Source organism: Chlamydotis macqueenii, chromosome 2 (assembly GCF_036417535.1).
Source record: "Chlamydotis macqueenii isolate bChlMac1 chromosome 2, bChlMac1.mat, whole genome shotgun sequence".
Lineage (NCBI taxonomy): Eukaryota > Metazoa > Chordata > Aves > Otidiformes > Otididae > Chlamydotis > Chlamydotis macqueenii.
In genome coordinates, this window is record NC_141557.1 from 65,216,663 (window position 1) to 65,235,873 (window position 19,211).

At 41.4% G+C, this 19,211-nt stretch overlaps 1 long non-coding RNA gene across 1 annotated transcript in view; it reads right to left on the reverse strand.

Annotated features, from left to right (window-relative positions):
• Positions 1-2,657: 2,657 nt before the first annotated feature.
• The window catches only part of LOC147601677 (uncharacterized), a 264,462-nt gene continuing 247,908 nt past the window's right edge, over positions 2,658-19,211 (reverse strand). The window contains exon 7 of the long non-coding RNA XR_015257942.1: positions 2,658-3,878. This is a non-coding gene — a long non-coding RNA (uncharacterized LOC147601677). The remainder of the gene's footprint in view (positions 3,879-19,211) is intronic.

Below are 19,211 nucleotides of genomic sequence, written 5' to 3' on the forward strand. Positions count from 1 at the left end.
CTGTCATATCATTCCAACGGCTTAAATAGTAAATGATGATCAAAAATTCACAACACTTCTGCCCTCCCCTGGAAAAAAAAAAAAATAGGTCAAAAATAAATGGAAACGAACAGTCTTCTGCTCCCTTTTATGCATTTGAGAGAGAGAGGAAAAAAAAAATTAAATGAGGGAGATAAATCTGCATAATACTGAACCGAATCTCTTTAATTCCAGTCAGCTTTTATCATTCAATCACCCAGCCTGTATGTGGAAAAATTCATGCTAATTCCCCCTAGCAACAGCCGCAGCCTATCAGGGGCAGCCCCGCACCAGGCAGCTGCCAGCCAGCCAGAAGAACGCCAAAGTAGGTCAGGCCTGCCTTTCTAAAAACGCCACGGTCTAGTAACCCCGCTGTCCCGTCTGTCTGCCCTGCCCCGTAGTAACCTCCATCGCTGGGTGACACAATGACATACTGCCCTGTTAGAGCGCCATCGAATCACGCCGCATTACGCGGCCGCCAGCGCGGCTGCTGGGGAGGAAGGGCCCCGTCGCGGGGCAGCATTAATCAGGCGGCCATTCATGGCCACTGGCGCTCCACGCTGGAGATGGGGCCCGCATTAATGACCAGCTGTTTGGACTGACACAAACAAAATAATGGCTTCCACCCCCTCGGATGCGCTGTCCCAATCAGGCAGGTTATGCTCCTTGACTAAACCTGAGGTGTAAATTAAACAGCCCCAGACAACACCAGCTTTTGTAACCCTCAATTAATTTAAGTATGCATATTTAAATTATACCGCACACAATTCAAAGAGCTATTGGCTTAATATACGGAGTCATCTCCTCCTACAAATTTGCGTTCACAGTCCAAAAAAAAAAAAAAAGAAAACCATAAAACCCCACCCCACCGCTTCCATAATGCAATCTACCTATCCTGGTAAATTAAAGAGCCACATAAACAGAGCTGAACTGCAACCAACTTCTGCTGGGAACAGGGAACCACGCCAGGCTTCCGGCAATTGGGCGGCGTGAACACTGACAGAGGTGCACACCGAGTGTCATGGAGGGATATCGATAAAAGCCCTGTGAACATCTTCCAGCCCCGACACGCGGAAAGGCCAGCCGGAGCAGATTAAGCGCCCCTTGTGCAATCTCGCTGCTTGAACGCTGCCGAGGTGCCCGCACAGACCTAGACATAATCGCGGAGGTCGGAAAGCTCCCGGCCGGGTCTGGGCATGTGCCTTTAAGAGCACACAGCCCCTGCATCCCTCTTCCCCAGGCAGCCCTGGGGACTTCTGTGTGGCTGCAAGATGCTGCACAAGGCTCTTCCCTCCCCACCCCCTCACTCTTAACCAGAGAAGCCTTAATATAAACCACACCAGATCCCAGCGAGTCTTCTCTGGGGTGGTATTTCAGTATCAAATCTGTAATGCCAGAACAGAATTTTTGCTTTGTGTTTAATTACACCCTTCCTCTTAAACACCTCGCTGCGGCTCGGTGGTCTCTCCCTTCAGAACATGCCTCTGTGTCACACTGTCCAGCTGCCTGGACAGGATGGAGCTGGGAAAGACATTTTCTAGGACAGACGGCTCATCTGTGTTTTTTTCTGAAGGACTCACACTTTCACTCAGTGAATGCGTGCCCTCTGACAAAGCAGTAATTCAGTCTTCGCTGCTGCAGAATTCAGCAAGCCTCGTACATGTAATCCATCCACATCTGATTTCGGAACACAGCAGATTCATTAATCCATTTTGCTCTTTCTTGTTTGAACCAGGCTGGATAACCAGGTTATGACTGTCTTCCTTTGCTTTGTGGCACATGTCACATAGCTGTTCTTGGAGAGATAGTCACTGACGTAACCGTGGACTCCTGATTACAAGCTGCTGACATTTTGCTCATCTCTGCAGCTTTGAAGCTGTGGGTTAAGAGCCTCTTTTCCTCCTCCTTGCTTGCTTTAAACTGCCTGAGTTAGAAGCATGCCACAGTTTCAGAAAGGTATAGGAATGGCATAAACTCCTTTGCAGAGCCTGCTGTATCATATCGCCAAGGTTATTTTTCTTTAAGCAAACAAAAAAATACAGTTTGGGAGTAATAAGACTCCTTCGCCCCCAGCACAAGAATGTTATCCAACAGCTGGCTAAATATAATCCAACACACAGGGCTGTCTTTGTAGGCTGGGTAACAAATAGTGGAAGGGCCAGACAGGCGTCTTGCAGGGTAGCTCACCATGACTATTGGGAAATCCCCTTGTACACATTTTAGGATGACATTATGGTCTACGGATTTGTATGAAAGAAAAAAAAAAAAGGAGGAAAAAAACCTCCTCTTTCTCAGCAGGCAGCTGCTAGAAGCCATGCCAAGCCCCACTAGCTGACTGCAGCACTTGTTTCTCCTATTCCTGCATTGTACAGACTTGGCCGAGCCAAGCTGCCTTCTGAACTAAATATGCCTGTACTGGGACAAGTCTACCTGCTCTAAACACACGGTCTCCCCCATGCATGTTCGGCAATAAAAAATACACCCAGGTACATTTCAGTGAAATATATTGCCGAATGCGAGCAATGCCTTTTTTCAATAGATGAGAAATCCTTTTTAATTAGAAGCTGGTTTTGAAATTCTTAAAAAAAAAGAAAACAAAAAAAAAAGACGCAAATATAGCACTAAATATAAATGCTAAGTTGTGCATTTAGCCATCTGATGACTGTGGTAGCCAGCTGGTCTAGAAGTCATCTGGGATGCATTTATTTTGATTAGATTGATCACATTTCTATTTACAGTATAGAATTTTTCACCATACTGAATACAGCTGTGTTTATAAAGATTTTAAGATGGAGAAAACGAAACCCATACAGTTTCCCTCAGCACCGTACCGAAGATTCAGTGCTTCAAGGTGTCAAGCGGAAACGGTCTGCTTTCACATTTCTTAAAAGAATTCTGCCTACATCTGTTTTCGCAAAGTGCCGCCTCAGTCAGGAAATGGGTATAGAGCTATAGCTGAAAATACAAGCTGCAATCAAGTCTGACCCAGCAGTGACAAAATTCCTCTGTAACTTGGTCAGAAATGTCTTTCTTTCATGTCTATACATGCTCACACATACAGAAAAGCAAATACATACACATAAACAGACACAGAGTGCATGGCTGCTGTTTTCCCTGGGGATATCGCTGCAGCCACCTAGCTCATCACTTCCCTCCCTGACAGCATCAGGAGTGTTCAAGCCTCAATTTACAGTCCCTCCGTCCATACGTTGCTTTGTTAATCAAGCCATCCTCTCTGCAATGGGAATGCACGGAATCAGAAAAACAGCACGTAGTATTTTTTCTTCCCTTGCATTTGCATTCGCTCGCTTTCTCCGTCTCCCATGGCTTTGCCTTAACAGGCGGACACAACCGATACCTTATTTATCCATCTCCAGCACAACACTGAGGTGAAACCCGACTGCAGCGCTGTGGCTTCCCCATGTTAATCCTCTGGAGCAGCAGAGGCTGGATTCTTGCTGCTGATGCCCTTGTCGAGCACTGGATTACTCTACATAATATTTCCTTAAGCTTTTACCCACTCCATCTTAGATTATAACACCCCTCCTTTCTCCTCCCTCCCCCCCGGCCAAAGAAAACCCAAAAATCATCACGTATTGCAACCCTCTGCTTCCAGAACCAACAGAAAAAACGCAGCTCCATCGCTCTTCTTCCTTAGCAATGTGCAGACGGGCGAGTTTCAAGTCAGCCAAGCCGGGGTGAAGCGCAGGCAGTGAGACTGCAGCAGCCCCATCAGCAGCAGAAAACAGCAGCAGCCGCCCAGGTAAATGGGGGGAAAAGCAGGCTGTGTTGAGAGCGGTGCAGCGTCATAGCTGTAAGGAAAGACAATCTTGCTTCTTCCGAGCGGTGCAGCTTTATGCCTGCAGGAATGGAGAGAAGGGAAGACCCAGAATTAAAAATAAAAGCCAAAACACTTCAGAAGAAACAATAACTCTAATAAATTATTGTAACTTTATTTTTCTAGGCTTTTGGGGTTTTCTGAGGGGCTGTCTCTTTTCCTCTCCCTCCCCAAAGTCTCCTGTGTTGCTGGATGCTACTGTCCAAGAGTGCAGAGTCACAAAGGCTCACTCCAAAGCGCAGTGAGACCAGCATCACATGAGAAACCACATGACGCACCCAAATCGGATGCTGATGTGGTCCACTGTTTCACTCAGGGGGGAAAAATTCTCGACCGAAACATGTCCCTCTCTAGTGGTTAGAAAGAATTTCCCTTTAAAAAAAAAAAGCCAAAAAATAAATATCTCCCTATCTATCCATCTCCAACACCAGTGATTCAGGAGGCAGGAGAATGCTGTTCCACAGACACTAGCTGGATGGCAGCAATATTACTTCCAGGCTACGTTATTCAAAGCTGATTCCACTTAAGTGAATTCCTGAAAAGCATACTCCATGTCTTCATAACATGAACAGGCTCAGAAAATCAACTCCATTATCGTTCCCTGCAATCTGTATCCAAACCGGTGTTCTGAATAATTTATTTGAGACTAATAAGCTGTTTGCCAAGACCACGCCTTTTCCCACTCAGCCCCGCGCTCATGAGCGACTAAAGCAAGAAACAGAGGGGCATTCACCGTTTTCATAACTGGTAATTTTAGCAAATGCACTGTCCCACAAAATAATCAGGAAAAAAAGAGCAGAAGGGTTTTTTCCTCACGTATGGACATGATGGAGCTCTCTCTGGTTTGCGGACGGTGGCAATGTTTTCCTGCCATTTCTGACTCAAAAGCTTTCAATCCAAGTCGAGAAGCAAACGCTCTCACCTGCCAATTCCTGCAGAGGTGTTGTGCCACACTGTTTAACGCAGAAACATCTGGACACCCCTGGCAGTCCCCGAATAAGAGCATGCAGCTCCACAGTGCTGTTTGTTGTCAGGGCACCAAGCAGTTAACATCCTTGGCTGTTTTACCATCTTGCCTATAGGAGCATGGAACCGAGGGACTGGCTCGCTTGAGAAACAAAAGTAAAAAAGCTGACCTTGATGATAGATGGAATTGCTGCTGCATGAAGTTATCATCCAACACACAGTTAGCGGTTTGTAGCTTGTTTTACTCCTAACATTTGTTCAAGTGACAGAGCAGGTGGCATAGAGTCCTCCGTCCCCTTTGTCTGCAAAAAGCCGGGCACCACCTCGCAACGCTGTGCTCCCTGGCTCTCTACACTGAAACTGTACACGGTGCCGGGGAAATGTAAGAAGATAGCTGCCATGAATCCGCACAGTTGTTTAGCACAAGATCCCATTGCAAGCTCCGAAGTTACACGATGGAGATCAAGTACAGAATTCCCCAGAAGAGAGATGCCTCGCACTCACACAAGGAAGCGCAAGCGGAGCAAAACCCAAGTGCTCTTTCATGCCGATTTCAACCTTCCCAACTGTTCACGCAATAGCAGATTGCAAAAATTTGCACAAGGCAGTTGTAGCTTGTTCTCATTGGCTCCTATCAGAAAGGGGTTTTGCAATGGGCTGCACCTAGGAGTTGCCTAAATTCCACGTAAAATCCAGTTGTAGCATTCACCCTCAGTACGCAGTTAGTGTTCAGGAGAGCCGCAGGACTGCATGTGCAGAAATCACAGGATTGCCACAGTCATCCGAGGGCATTTTCACCTGTGGGGTTAATAATTTCAGCATTGGAAAGTCCTTGCTAGAAAGCGATATTGGTACACCCAAACTCAGACTGTAGCTTATGGATATATACTGTATTTTCAGACACAGCATCAGCTAATGTGGAAAATAAAGGCTGCAGATGACTTTTTCTCAGTCCAAAAGAAAATGTTACTCAGGCAGGCACTCAGTGCAACAAAATAAGTATCTTCAGGGCTCTGGATTACAAGATAAGAGGAGCTGTCCTGGTGACCAATCTCATTGTTCTTAACATGTAACAATTGTAATAGTATGGCTCAGAATGGCTTCTCATCTGTTCTCATTAGTTTCTAAGACAGAGCTGCAGGAGTCCTTGGCTCTGTGAGCTGATGCTCTTTCCCACTTGATACCAGTAGCTTATTCATCTGCTCTGGCTTAGAATCACAGCTATGTTGGTTGGAAGGGTCCTCTGGAGGTCACTTAGTGAACCCCCTGGCTATCAACAACATTACATTGGGTCAGCTGCAACTTTGTCCTGAAAACCCTCAGAGATGGAGATTCCATAACCTCTTTGGGTAACCTCTCCCAGTGCTGCACCTCCCTCCCTGAGAAAATAAATTCGCAGGAAATAAATGTTCTTTCTCTATTTCTTACATACACAGCCTTCACTGCACTGCTAGTGGGAAATACTGAATTGCATACGTTCTCCTAGATCTGACATTAAAACTGAAGAGAAGTGAAGGAGTCAAGGAATTAAGAGACTTTTCATACTCATTTAACCAAGCTCACCTCAAATCAGTAGCACCTCCAAATTGCCACCATCTGATGATCATTTTGATATTTAGATGCTTCCAGTTCGGCTATTATGCAAAGCACCCAGTGAACACGCTGGTAATGATTCCAGTGTTATGCCATGTGTTATGTATGAGAAACAGGAGGAAAAACAAAGACCAGTGTGAAACCTGAAGTACTCTTAGGAGTCAGAATTAGGGCTAAACAAACATGGTACCTGGAGGATCCTGGTTTAATCAGAATACGCAATGCGGGACACATTTTTCAGACAGACCTGAAAAGGGAGTCCTACAGTATTTATAAATATATCCATAAGGTTGTGAAAAACCTCCTATGCAGGTACATGATGTATGTACCTTTAAGTATGACCCACAGATACACAGTCAGGTTAGATGCAAATGGAAGAGGAAAGGAGGGAAAGAGACAAGAATTGCTGTTCTGGTTTCCGCAGGGATGGAGTTAATTTTCCTCTCAGTAGCCAGTGTGTTTTGGATTTCATATGTGAAGAATGTTGATAAACACACTGATGATATGAGTTGTTGCTAATGAGGCCAAGGACACTGTCTGGCTTTCCAGGTCTCACTAATGTGCAGGTGCAGGAAGCTGGGAGGGATATGGACAGAATAATTGACCCAAACTGGCCAGAGAGAGTATTCCATGCCATAAACGTCATGCTCAGTATATAAGTGGGAGTTGGCCCGGAGGGGGGATCTCTCTCTCTCTCTGGCTGCTCGGTTTTGTTTACACGATCGCTGATCGGGATGGGCTGTATTGGTCACTAGGATGTCAGGTGGTGAGAAGTTGTGCATTCTTCATTTTGTATATTTTAATATCCTTATATTCTCTTATTATTGTAATTTTCCTTTGCTATTCTGGTAAACTGTCTTAATTTCAACTGACGAGTTTTCCTTTCTTCCCAATTCTCTCCGTCATCCCACTGGGGAGGGGAAGGGTGAGCGAGAAACTCTGATGACTAGGGCTAAACCACCACAGTCCTTTTTGGTGCCCAACCTGGGGTATGAAGGGGCCTGGCTAGATCAGAGGAAGAGAAAGACTAGTCATAATTTCTTCAAAAATGTAAAAGACTTAGATGAAGAAAAGCACCTTGTGAGAGACAGCCCTATGCACACAGAACTTAAAAATCTAATTCTCACATTAAGATCCCTTCAGATAACCTCCCCACTAATTTTTTTATAACAGCATGGATAGCTAACTCTTTCTTCGCTCTCCAAATCTTTAACATAAACACTTTGCTCTCTTAGATACTGTTAACTCTCAAAGTAATTCATTGTCAGACTCTAAAATTACCTAAAATTACTTTCTTTGTCGAACTCCACAGCACGTTTTCTCGCCCTCAATACAGCGAACAGAGAAGTAGGAAGTTGTCCAAACAGAACAGCTGAGTGTACAGGTAGGAATTTCTGGATGACATCATTGCTGCCTGAGTTCAGACGAAAGCTTTTAGATTGGAAGATGTGGAAAGAACTGGGCTTATTTTGGATGTTGCCTTGACAGGACATCAATAGATGAACACCAATTGGTGCCAGCATTTGAAGATCTGTTCTCGAACATTTGATCATAAATCCTGCTCCGTATTAATGCAGCTTTGTGCTACCTTAGGCGTACAGTAGCTACCTTGGATTTGATATAACTGTCCACAGGGGACAGGCTTTGGAGCAAAAGATTCAGCAGTGGAGTAGACTCTAGATCAACATGAAGAATTAGAGCAAAATACAGAGAGCCCGAAATAAACATAATTCATGACTGTTTAAAGGCTATTGAATTTTGTGGAGTGATTTTCAGGTGCTTTTCAACCCAATTCAGTATACTTCTCTATATGGCTAATTTATCTGCTTGGTACAGTACTCCACGACAACACAGATCCCTGAGAGTCTAAGATTCACTGAATGTCACTGAAAATGAAACCTTGGATCCCAGCTCTGATATAGTTACACTGTTACAGAAAACAAGACCTAAATTCCTTTCCACGCCAGGCAAGTGTTAGGACTCAGAAAAGAAAAGCTACCCAGCTGTCTTTAGGGCACCAGCTTTTCTTTTTGAGAAAAGTCCCTTTCAGGTCTCACTTCCTGAAGTCAAAGGAAGCAGAACTTCATGTTGGTTAAGCATAGCACAAGCACTGCAGAGACTGGACAGAAGTAACAGAAAAACCAAACAAGTATCTGGGCAATGGCTTAACATAAATTTAACTTTTTGCTTGTTACAGCCCAAAACTGCCACCCTTGCATAGCACTGAACAGTGCCACCCAGGAAGTAGGAACTGAAAAATAGAAGAAACTTGGAGAAATGCTGTAGTTTCAATTGAAGTAGGATGCCACTAATACGCTTGTGCATATCAGTAAAATGCAGAGTTGCTAATTTTGATAGAAACGTATAATTGCTAAATTCTGCAAGGAATGGTCCATTTGAATGCTTGATGATTCTCAGCAAGAATCAGGCTTTGGGGTTTGTTTTTCAACGACCTTTCCCTTCGTGATCTGCAGATAGAGAAAGCATTATCATTAGGCTTGAGGTTTCAACCCAAAAGCCAGGCAAAACTTGATGTTTCACTGAACTTGAAACCTCAAAGCGAACCTCAAGCGTGCAAACCATATGGACTCAAACCAAAACAAACATATGTCAGTGAACAAAAACCACAGAGCTGCACATGGGTCTATGTACTGAGCCATGCTGGCTACTGGCCAAGGCATGAAGTGCCCTACACTTCACACAAAATACCAGTAGATGTTTAGTGACCACAGGGTATGTCTAGACACACACTGCCATAGTTTAGAGACACTCAGGTCAACTTCATCTGAGAGTTCAAGTCCCAGAAGTAGTTTCTCTGCAGTGTACAGAGCACTTCAGTAGGGTAAAATACCCTGTAAGGAGTTTTGTGTGACCACAGTTAAACTCCTTGGGCTTGATGGGCTTCTTCAAAGCCATGTCCTGGTATTGCCATGTTGTATAGCACTTGGAATGAAGATCTAACTACTGTCTCATACAGAAGGTATGCTTTGGTTGTCCACCCAGTTAAAAAACAGCCACGATTCCACCTTGTGGTAATTTTCAGTAGAATATGTCAGAATCTCTCTAGACTTAGCAGTTCTTAGCAAATGCATGTAAAAAAAATAGGGAAATGCTGCTCCTGCATTTTCAGCACAGAGACCTTCATCATAAGAGACTGGTGAAGCACAGTTCTGCAGTTTCCTCTTGCACTCATCTGGAACCAGATCAATTTATTTGAATTCACTGATTATTCAATACTACTCCTTGAAAAATTTCCCACATTAATTCTAGGTTCTATGGATACATGGTGGACAGTTTATTGCAATTAGCCTTACAATACAAATACAATACATTTGTGTTTGTCAGCTCTTTAATCATAATATTTGAGATTCTTTTTCCAGTGCGAGTACAAATGCTATGTTTAAAATTTGAGTGACTTTTTTCTCAATATTCACCGATGTTTGATAGTTGTATGCTAAAAATTGCCTATGCACTTTAAAGGACTGAGTCTACATATCTTAAGCCCTGTGCTGTTGGATCCCTGCAAACTGTGTGAGAAAGAAGACTTCAGCAGCAGTCCTGGAGGGGAGCAGAAATATGGGAATTCAACAGAGCAGAACATGATACACTGATGTAAATTATAATAAACACTGAAAAAATCTATAATTTTCTCTGCATTTGTGGAGGCTTCCTAAGGTTAATATTCCCATTATTATTCTGACTTACTAAAAACAGTTTCCTCCAGTTAAGTTAGCCCTGGGGCCAAACTCCTCTCACAGTTCAAAAGCACTGGCATTATGTACATGCCAGTGTAAAAGGGATCACGACATAAGTTAATGTAGAGTACTATAATTATTGTAATGATGTAAAAAGAAAATGAAATTTGTACATAGGATTTGGAAGTGTGCGTTGAAACACGCATCACTGGAATGCACAACTTGCAGGAAAATAGGAATGTTTCATTAGTCCACTCTTAATTTAACTTCCACTCTTCTTATCATTCTCTTCAGGTTTCCTGAAAGTGCAATAACACTCTTTTGCTGCAATTATGGAATATTTAATTGCCACAAAACACATCACCTAACTTACATCACCAAAAACATGACCACTAATCTTCCATTAGATTTGCATTCATTTTGCATCATGATTTTGACTCCAAAACTCAGATGTTGCTTTGTTTAGTAAACCTGCACTTCAAGAAGAGAATCTAGTCTGAACACACAAATTCATCGTGTAAATACCCTAATTTCGTTTAAAAGTCTTACAGCCATTATTACTGGATTGATGAACAGAGAACACTAGGAAAAGTGATGCAAATGCTAGAAAAGAAGGAAGTTATGCAATGTATTGATTCTTCATACAAACCAATCTACAAATTCTAATGGGTTTTAACCAGCCTGCGTGAAAGCTGCGTGATGAAGAAGTTACGTGGAGATCAGAGCTGCACATGCAATAGCTAGAAGTCCTGAACTGTTCAGTCATTGATAATCATTAATATAATAGAATCATAGAATAGTTAGGGTTGGAAGGGACCTTTAAAGGCCATCTAGTCCAACCCCCTTGCAAGGAGCAGGGATATCTTTGACCAGATCAGGTTGCTCAGAGCCCCGTCCAACCTGGCCTTGAACATTTCCAGGGATGGGGCATCCACCACCTCTCTGGGCAACCTGTTCCAGTGTTCCACCACCCTCATTGTAAAAATTATTTTCCTAATATCTAATCTAAATCTACCTCCCTCTATTTTAAAACCATTACCCCTTGTCCTATCACAACAGGCCCTGCTAAAGAGTTTCTCCCTGTCTTTCCTATAGGCCCCCTTTAGGTACTGGAAGGCCAGTATAAAGTCTTCCCGGAGCCTCCTCTTCTCCAGGCTGAACAGCCCCAACTCTCTCAGCCTTTCCTCATATCTATATAAAAATTAAATAACCAGTGGTTTAGGGCTTTTTAAAAAAATAAAATTATATGTTATGCAAGGAAAAACATACAGAAACACATTACAACCATCTCCTTAGTGAAACTGCTGACAAAGCTGTTAATATTTGGTCTTGGGCAAAGGACTGGTTTCCTTTTGTTGGTTGCCCAGTTTTAGACAGGTATTTTATATTAGAAGTTCAAAGTGGAAGAACTATGTTTTTTCACCTGTGAGTGGTTTCAGCTTAGACTTCAGCATTACTGTCAGGAAGTCAGTTTTTCCATGCTTGTTACTGTAAACAAAGATCGTATGGCACATCTCCAAAAGTGACAGAAGGTCAAGGATCAGACTGCAAGAGTGACACACTGCTTCCAGAAACCCAAGGCACAACACTGAATTGAGAATAACCACACACTTAAAACCTGTTTGATGTTCTCATCACTCAGTTGTTTGGGCAGCACAACAAACACATGCAAATACAACCTTGCATTCTTTTTGGTACACATATATCTATATAAATATATATACTTATATATAAATGTACTTATATATACACTTACACATACTTTAAAAAAAAATATATATATATATGAAGTGTACATATCTGCCTGGAATTATGAGTGAATAGACAGGGAGAAGAGCCAGTAGGATCACTTATTATTAACATTGTCTCCCACTCACTTTTTAACAGTTGCTTTTATCTCTGTCAAATCTCAATCTCACCTCTGCTTGGTTTTATTTTATCTCGTATTTTAAACTTACAGTAAAATAACATTAGACATTTCTAAGAAGAGTCCTCTTCCCCAAACAATAACATTTCTATTGATACTTTCTTTGTAAAGCATTAGCCATTCCACAAGATGTAGTCAGAATTTATGATTTTATGAGCTTCTTCATCATGGTATTACCTCTTGCTGCTCAACAGACAGGAACTCAGATTTGCCAATGTTGTAACTTTGTTTTGTTTTGGTTTTTGCATCTAACCCTCTTTTGGAAAGCTGCATATTACTGTAGTGAACAGAATTCATCCCCTCTGCCCTTATGTGAGGCTTGTAACATTACCTAACTATATACAAGTTCTATATGTGCATTTTCCTCTGCAGGCCCCCAGGCTGAGGTTCTGCAGATGAGTATTTACAACCACAACTGAAGTCAGCAAAAGTTGTGTCGTGGTGGTACGACATTGCACATCCCAAACTGAATACCCTAAACCGGTGGAGACTCTGCACTACCGCATCTATACTTCAGCTTTGTGTCTGTAGATCATCTCAACACTCCATCTTATGGGGATGTGACAAAGATTTAATCAGATTGCGGATCGGTAAAGATAACGCACATGTTAGTTGATGACAAAACACATCTCTCTTTGGAGCAGAGATCTCAGAGCACAGTAAACAGAAAGACTAAAAAGAAAGGGGTGGGTGTACATCAATTTGCTGTATTGATCCTGCTCAGGGAAAGACATGGGAACTTCTCAGAAAATAAAGCATGTATAATTGGGCACACAGAGAGTGAATGGTCATGTACAAACGTACACATTTCTGAGGGACAATTTTACTGCTCGTATTTCCTCATGTTTAAGTATTTGTGCCCAAAACCTTATAAATGTTCTTCTAACTTACCTGTGTGTGTAATATTACAAATGGTGTACTTTAGGTCATTATTTGTGCCATGGGAAGTAACAGGGTGCATATTTCTGTTGAACTATAAACCTTAATCTTTAAATTACTTTAACAAATGCTTCCTAATGGCAGTCCAACTCATCTGCTACTGTACTAACCAACCAGTATTCATCTTAAAACTACAGCCTCTGGGGAAAAAAAAAAAAAAAGAAAAAAAAAAGATTAAAAGCAAAGTAACAGCAAAGCTTAGGAAGGAAGGTTAGAAGACTGAGTATTATCAAGAATAGAAACAAAGTCAGAAGAACAAACTGAAGAAGAAAAGCAACATCTCAGATTTATTCAAAAGCCCTAAATTCAGATCTATTTAAGCTCATGTACTAAGCACTTCCTTACATTCTACTGTCTTCAGTATAACAGATGCGTGTTATTAATTTGTGAACTGCAGATATGTTTAATTGTAAACAAATTGTGAAAAACTTTGAGTAGCTCTAAAAATAATTATGGTCAACAGGATAAATGTTTCCTGGCCTTACAGCTAATACCAAAAAGTCATTTGAAAATGTCTTCTGCACTCAATTGCATTTAAAAGTTGATTTGGTTCCTCTGACTCTTGACATCTATAACTAGATTCAGCTTTGGAATATTTGTTTTTGCTCATGATTAGCTTTTTAAGCATTTCAAAACATCTCAACCCAAAACCTTCCAAATTGCTATAGTGAAATACAATATGCGAAAACATCACCCACCACTCTGTAAACCAGACTAGAAAAAATTGCTATTCATCAGATTTGGACCCAACGAAAAGGCTATGCTCCACTGATGTTGTTAAGTAGTTACAATGTTAAATATAAGACATTGTTAAAAGAAATTTTGACGAAGCTAACCTTTACTGTAAGTTTAACAATAAATTAAGCTGACGCTCACCCAAGCTATCAGTCCACATACCTTCTTTATTCCAATGAAGGCCAACCGTCCAGGTTTAGCGCAGAGGAATTCCTTCTGTAAACACAGACTCTCTTCACCTCTGTGTATGACAAAATAACCTTCACCTTTATGCTTACAGTCACAATAACAAGGCCTGTGACCACTGCTAATGAACCTTCTCTTGATAAGCCTGAAAAAGCCTTGTAAAATGTAGTATCTGTATAAACAATGATGCAGGTGAGAAAGCTTTCAACAGCCACAGGCTCCTTCTGACAGCCTGGTTGCACCAAGCAGTGGTGGCTTCTACTCTGCAGTGGTCACCCCCCACAATTTACGTCCCAAAACCTAATCCTACTCATAACTCCAACTGAAAGCAAACATAAAAAGTAAGCGCCTGTACGAATGAAATGAGAACAATAGAAAGCATCTATAGTGTGTTTTGTTTTATACATCACTAGTAGTAATAATTATCTAATTGCCACCAGTCCTAAATTACATCTTTCTACCCCCAAACTACAGAGGAAAGCAGTGTTAGCTTTATTTCCTAAATTATGCCTTCTAAATCCAACTCTCTTCTCAACTTTACTTAAATAAAAAAAGGCACCTTATTTATGGATGTACTTTTCATATTCAAGTTACCTACTGCCTTTGCCCCCCTTAAACCAACAAAAGGCTTCTTCAGGCTTAAATGGATTTGAATTTGGTATCAAAACATCTGGATACATGTAATGCAAGAGGTTTTTTTTTCTTATACTGAAACCAACTGCCAAGCTGCCATTGCACTGTCTCTAAATTGATTTATTTTAAGAGAAAATTGCCACCACGTTTCCCAGCTTTTGGGAAATGAAGGGGCAATAGTCTGCAATATGAAAATATTTTCCAAACATGAAGTTCTTGTCAGAGGTACCACCCTGAAAGGAGACAGATTAGTCTCAAAACGACTAACAATGGTACATTATTTTCTTTCCTAAAATTATTTTTAAAAGCACTTTTACAAACAAAACAAGACCAAACCTAAACAAAAAAAAAATCAAGAAAAAAGCCACAACTTTTTTAAAATAAATGGGGAGAATGAGACACATGCTTGCATTCGCTGTGCGTGCAACAGGCTGTCCTGCAGATCAGCTCTCAGCTGGACCATAGCATCCTAACACCAATTCCTTTTGTTAGAATAACCAATTTAAAATGTGTACTCCCAGTTCCAGGGAGTCTGGGCATAAGCTGCAACAACTAACTGTCACACACATACCTACATACATATGCATGCAGTTAACATAGATGGTTACCTGTGCTGCTTCAGTGTCCTTTAATTGACCAGAGACACCTTTTCAGTCCCTAAAAGCTCTACCTTCCTGTCCCAGCTTCCCACGCTAGCAAACCGAAAGCTATGGTTATCCTCATAAAACCAGTAGCAATACCACATATCCCCTTCTCCAGCACAAGCTGGAGCTTCTCCAGCCGATAGAAAGGAGTGACCTGCATCCAGAGAAACATCCGCTATTGCTCTCTTATAGCACATGCCAATAGTCAAATTAACAACAAAAACATAACCACCAGCCTTTTCATGCAGTACTCTTTCAAGCCTAATGAGATCGCTGATTATATACCAATTTTTATTCCCCTGGATTACAGTTGTGTACTGAAAGGAAAACCAGTCCCCAAACAGCAGAGTGCCATCTGCATCATCCTTACTAACATGCAGTACAGCAATAGGTTACCTCAAGGTCAGTGGGGCTGGTAACACAGCCCAGATAACAAAAGCATGTAGATAACAGGAGCTCTGAGAAGCACAGCACTGTGACTGGGATAAACACAGATAGCCGAGTGCATTTTCTATTGGCCCACATACTGAACATTTTAAGAAAGAGTTTATTAAACACGGCTCTTCTAAGATGGACAGCCTGATGCAAAAATACTGGAGGCAGAAGATAGAGGCCTCCATTTCCCACTCTGTAGATGAATGTATACCTCACCAAAACGCTTCTAGTGTGAGTTTCAAGAGAAACAAAGTTATAAATTTTAAGGGAAATTTTATTTTCTAAAAGACATCTAAAATAGAAAACTAAACTGTCTTAACATCTCTTTGAAAAAAGGGAAAGCAAGAAATAATTTAATGCATTTTTATAAATAACTTTCTTCTAATCTGTACGTCAGACAAGTTTATTCACTGATCACCAAATCTTTACAGCGGAGAATTAAAGTTGGTGGAGTGTGCATTCACCCACATTTCACGTATTTCCTTTTAGATAAAGCTTTTCTTCTGAATTTGCTGAGATTTTAATCACATTTGAGGAATAGTCATTGTTTCATGTTTCAACTTTTAAGTTATTGACTGTGTCCACACAAACACTCAAGATTAACTGCAGTTTAACACTGACCACTTTTAAGCATGCAGGAAAGAGCATCTGTAAAACATGAGTATAATTCAAGGAATATAAGTTTGCACAGCTCTAAAAGAAAGAGGCAACCAAAGCAAGATAACAAGAGGTGATTGTGTTAAAGACGACTGTTCCAGGAAAACCTATAGGACAAGCATTCTCTGCTTGGAAAACAGAGCAGGGAGGACACTAAATAGAGATAAAATACCACGGTACATAGACAAGACTGTGAAACCCTTCCACAACAGCCTGCTTTTACAGTTTGCATGTCTATGGCACACAGAATTCTCAGAAATGGGTATATCTTAATTAATAAACAAACAAATGTGAAAGTGGGTAAGCACAGTTCTTCCACTAAGACATGATCCTTTTTTTTTTTTTAAGCTATTTTGAGGTTTGACCAAAGTTAAAAGATACAGAAACATCCCAGTCTGTTCGGTGCACAGGGAATGTGGTGGGAGTAGAGCCTCTCCTGCCCTCTCTGCTTTCTTCACTTACCTAAACAGCAGCTGAATGTGATCCCCTGTCTAAAATATCTGCAGAAAATACATCCATCTACAAGCTACATAGATCCTACACTGGCATCTGACACCAGCTCATATCCATTTGTACATGTGAAATTTATATTATTTGGTAAGCATATCAAATACTTCTCCACATTAATTTCTGGTTTTACAGTACATCCATTTAAAGGGCTCTTTTTCAAGATCAAAAATCAACTGAAACTGAACATGGAAAAGGAGAGGCAGGGGGGAAGCTTGAATTAATCCTATCTAAGAAAAGATTTTAGAAAGGGATACATGGATTCCTGCTGAATGAGTGGCAGTACAGCATTCAGCTGTAATTTGAATCTATATTATATTTAATAAAACCACAGTGTGTTCTCTTGTACTATTAGAACTGCATTCTACCTTACCAGGTCTGAATAATTTGTATAAAATTGATTGCTACAGTTCTTAGTAAGAGCTCTAATTGCATTCCTGGTATAACTTAAAATGATAACCTTATCTTAATTAGGAGCATGCTACAGAAATGTTTCTGAAAGCTGTGGAGGATTAACCTGCATTTTTAAGCAGAAGTCTTGGGGCTGTTTAGATTTTTTTTTTCTTTTTTTTTTTCATTTCATCTCCAATATATGAGCTACTGATAATTTGTCATAAACAAAAAAAAAGGGGAAATAATCAAATTGAGAGAGAATAAACAACCCTGCTGCCACCTCTCTGGTCACCACAAGTTTCTGTGCGTAGGGTGGTCTCCACTGTGCACAGGCATGCGTGCTTCTTGAGGGGGTCCTCCGCTTGGAGAGCAAAGGACGTACTTATATGAAGCATACGTCTTTGGTAACTCCCCATCATACGGCACATTGAGCTGGGTGCGGGACAGCAGCGGGATGAAGGGGCAGGGGCTGGGACAAGGGGAACTCTGCCCTTCAAAGGGGAAAGCTTCACACAGGTACGTAGCTCAACTCCAGCACACATGGCAGAAGATAAGATTCTGATCAATTAAAGGTTAACTAAAAAAAAAACAAACCAAACCAACCAAACAAACAAAAAAACCCAAACCAAAATTAACAACAACCAACTCCAACACACCACCAACTCAAAACAAACCTAGCCTGAAACATTCACACAGGCAATGTGCTCCAGACACCCATCAACAGGGTCTCTGATGACTGAACCAGAAGTAACTCCAAATCTGCAACTACAGCTGCCTGCTGAGCGCATCAACCAGCCAGATGCTGTCCAGTTGACGTGACTGCTGGAAGCATACACTTCACAACATGGCAAAGGAACAGCGTTGCTTTGTCAGTGTCAGAAAAATCAATATGAATAGAATTTGGTAGCAACTGACTAAAAGTCATTTATGCAAATCCTGTTTGCCCTGGATTTAGGGTCTTTTTTCTTCATTTGTTGGCTTTCGTGCTATGTTTAAACATATCCATACTGTTCTGAGAAAAAGTGACACAGCTTCTAGCTTAATAAACAAACACTAACTGGGTTTATTTAGATAGTAACCAGTCCAGCAGAAGCTGTATAACACATCTACTCACAGAAAGCAGGACTGGAACTGACAGTCTACAATGGGATCCAAATGCTTCGAACTTTTGTGATATGTTTTTACCATTGTCTGGTTTAGAGTTCCGCTCAGAATTAATTTTAGAAGTCCCATCTTACTCCGTCAAAAATAACAAAAACAAACCAAAAAAACCTGCCACAAAACAACCCCCGCTTCCCCACCCCCCAGTAGTAATGTCCTCGGACTTAATTGCTGTCGATCACTCACCACAGGCACAGAACTATAGCAAGCTACTAAGCCATAAAGGCTAGGATTTGTGTGCAAACAAATTACTTTTTGTAACTGTATCTTCTCCAAATTAACTTTTATTCCTAACTTTTTAGTGCTAAGGAAACAGATCCTGCTTTTTAGCCCCATTCACTAGTGGCATTATAGGCCCTGTAGGGCACAGACTGCTCTGAAAGCATCTATGTGCACCTGCCTGTATACAGACAGTTATGGGATTCTCCATCCTGTGCTGGAGCTCCACGGTGCCAGTTAGGAATACAGAAGCAGTAAGGTGGTGTTTCAGAATTGCTATAGCGGTTCTACTTTAAAAGGACACATGTAACTCAATACGCATCCATATGTGTGCAAGCATCCCTGCACACATCCCTGCGTGGTCCTCTGAAATGCCATTTTCACATACATGTAAAATGATTAAACTCCCCCAGAAATGGCGAGACCTCCCTCATAGCTGCAGCATTTTCCTCTTGGTAGCAATGCACTCTTCTAAGGTGAACATGCATTCGTTGACCATTTGTTAGGCACTTTAAAGAAAATGTCCACAAGGCAAGAATCTGCATTGCTTTTTGTCCAGTATAGCTGACAGATGCCTACGGAAGATTTTTTGCATCTTGCTAAGTAGTTAGCCTTTTGATAGGAGATTTTGAGCCGCGCCTCAGCATTTTCTTTAACTTTTACTT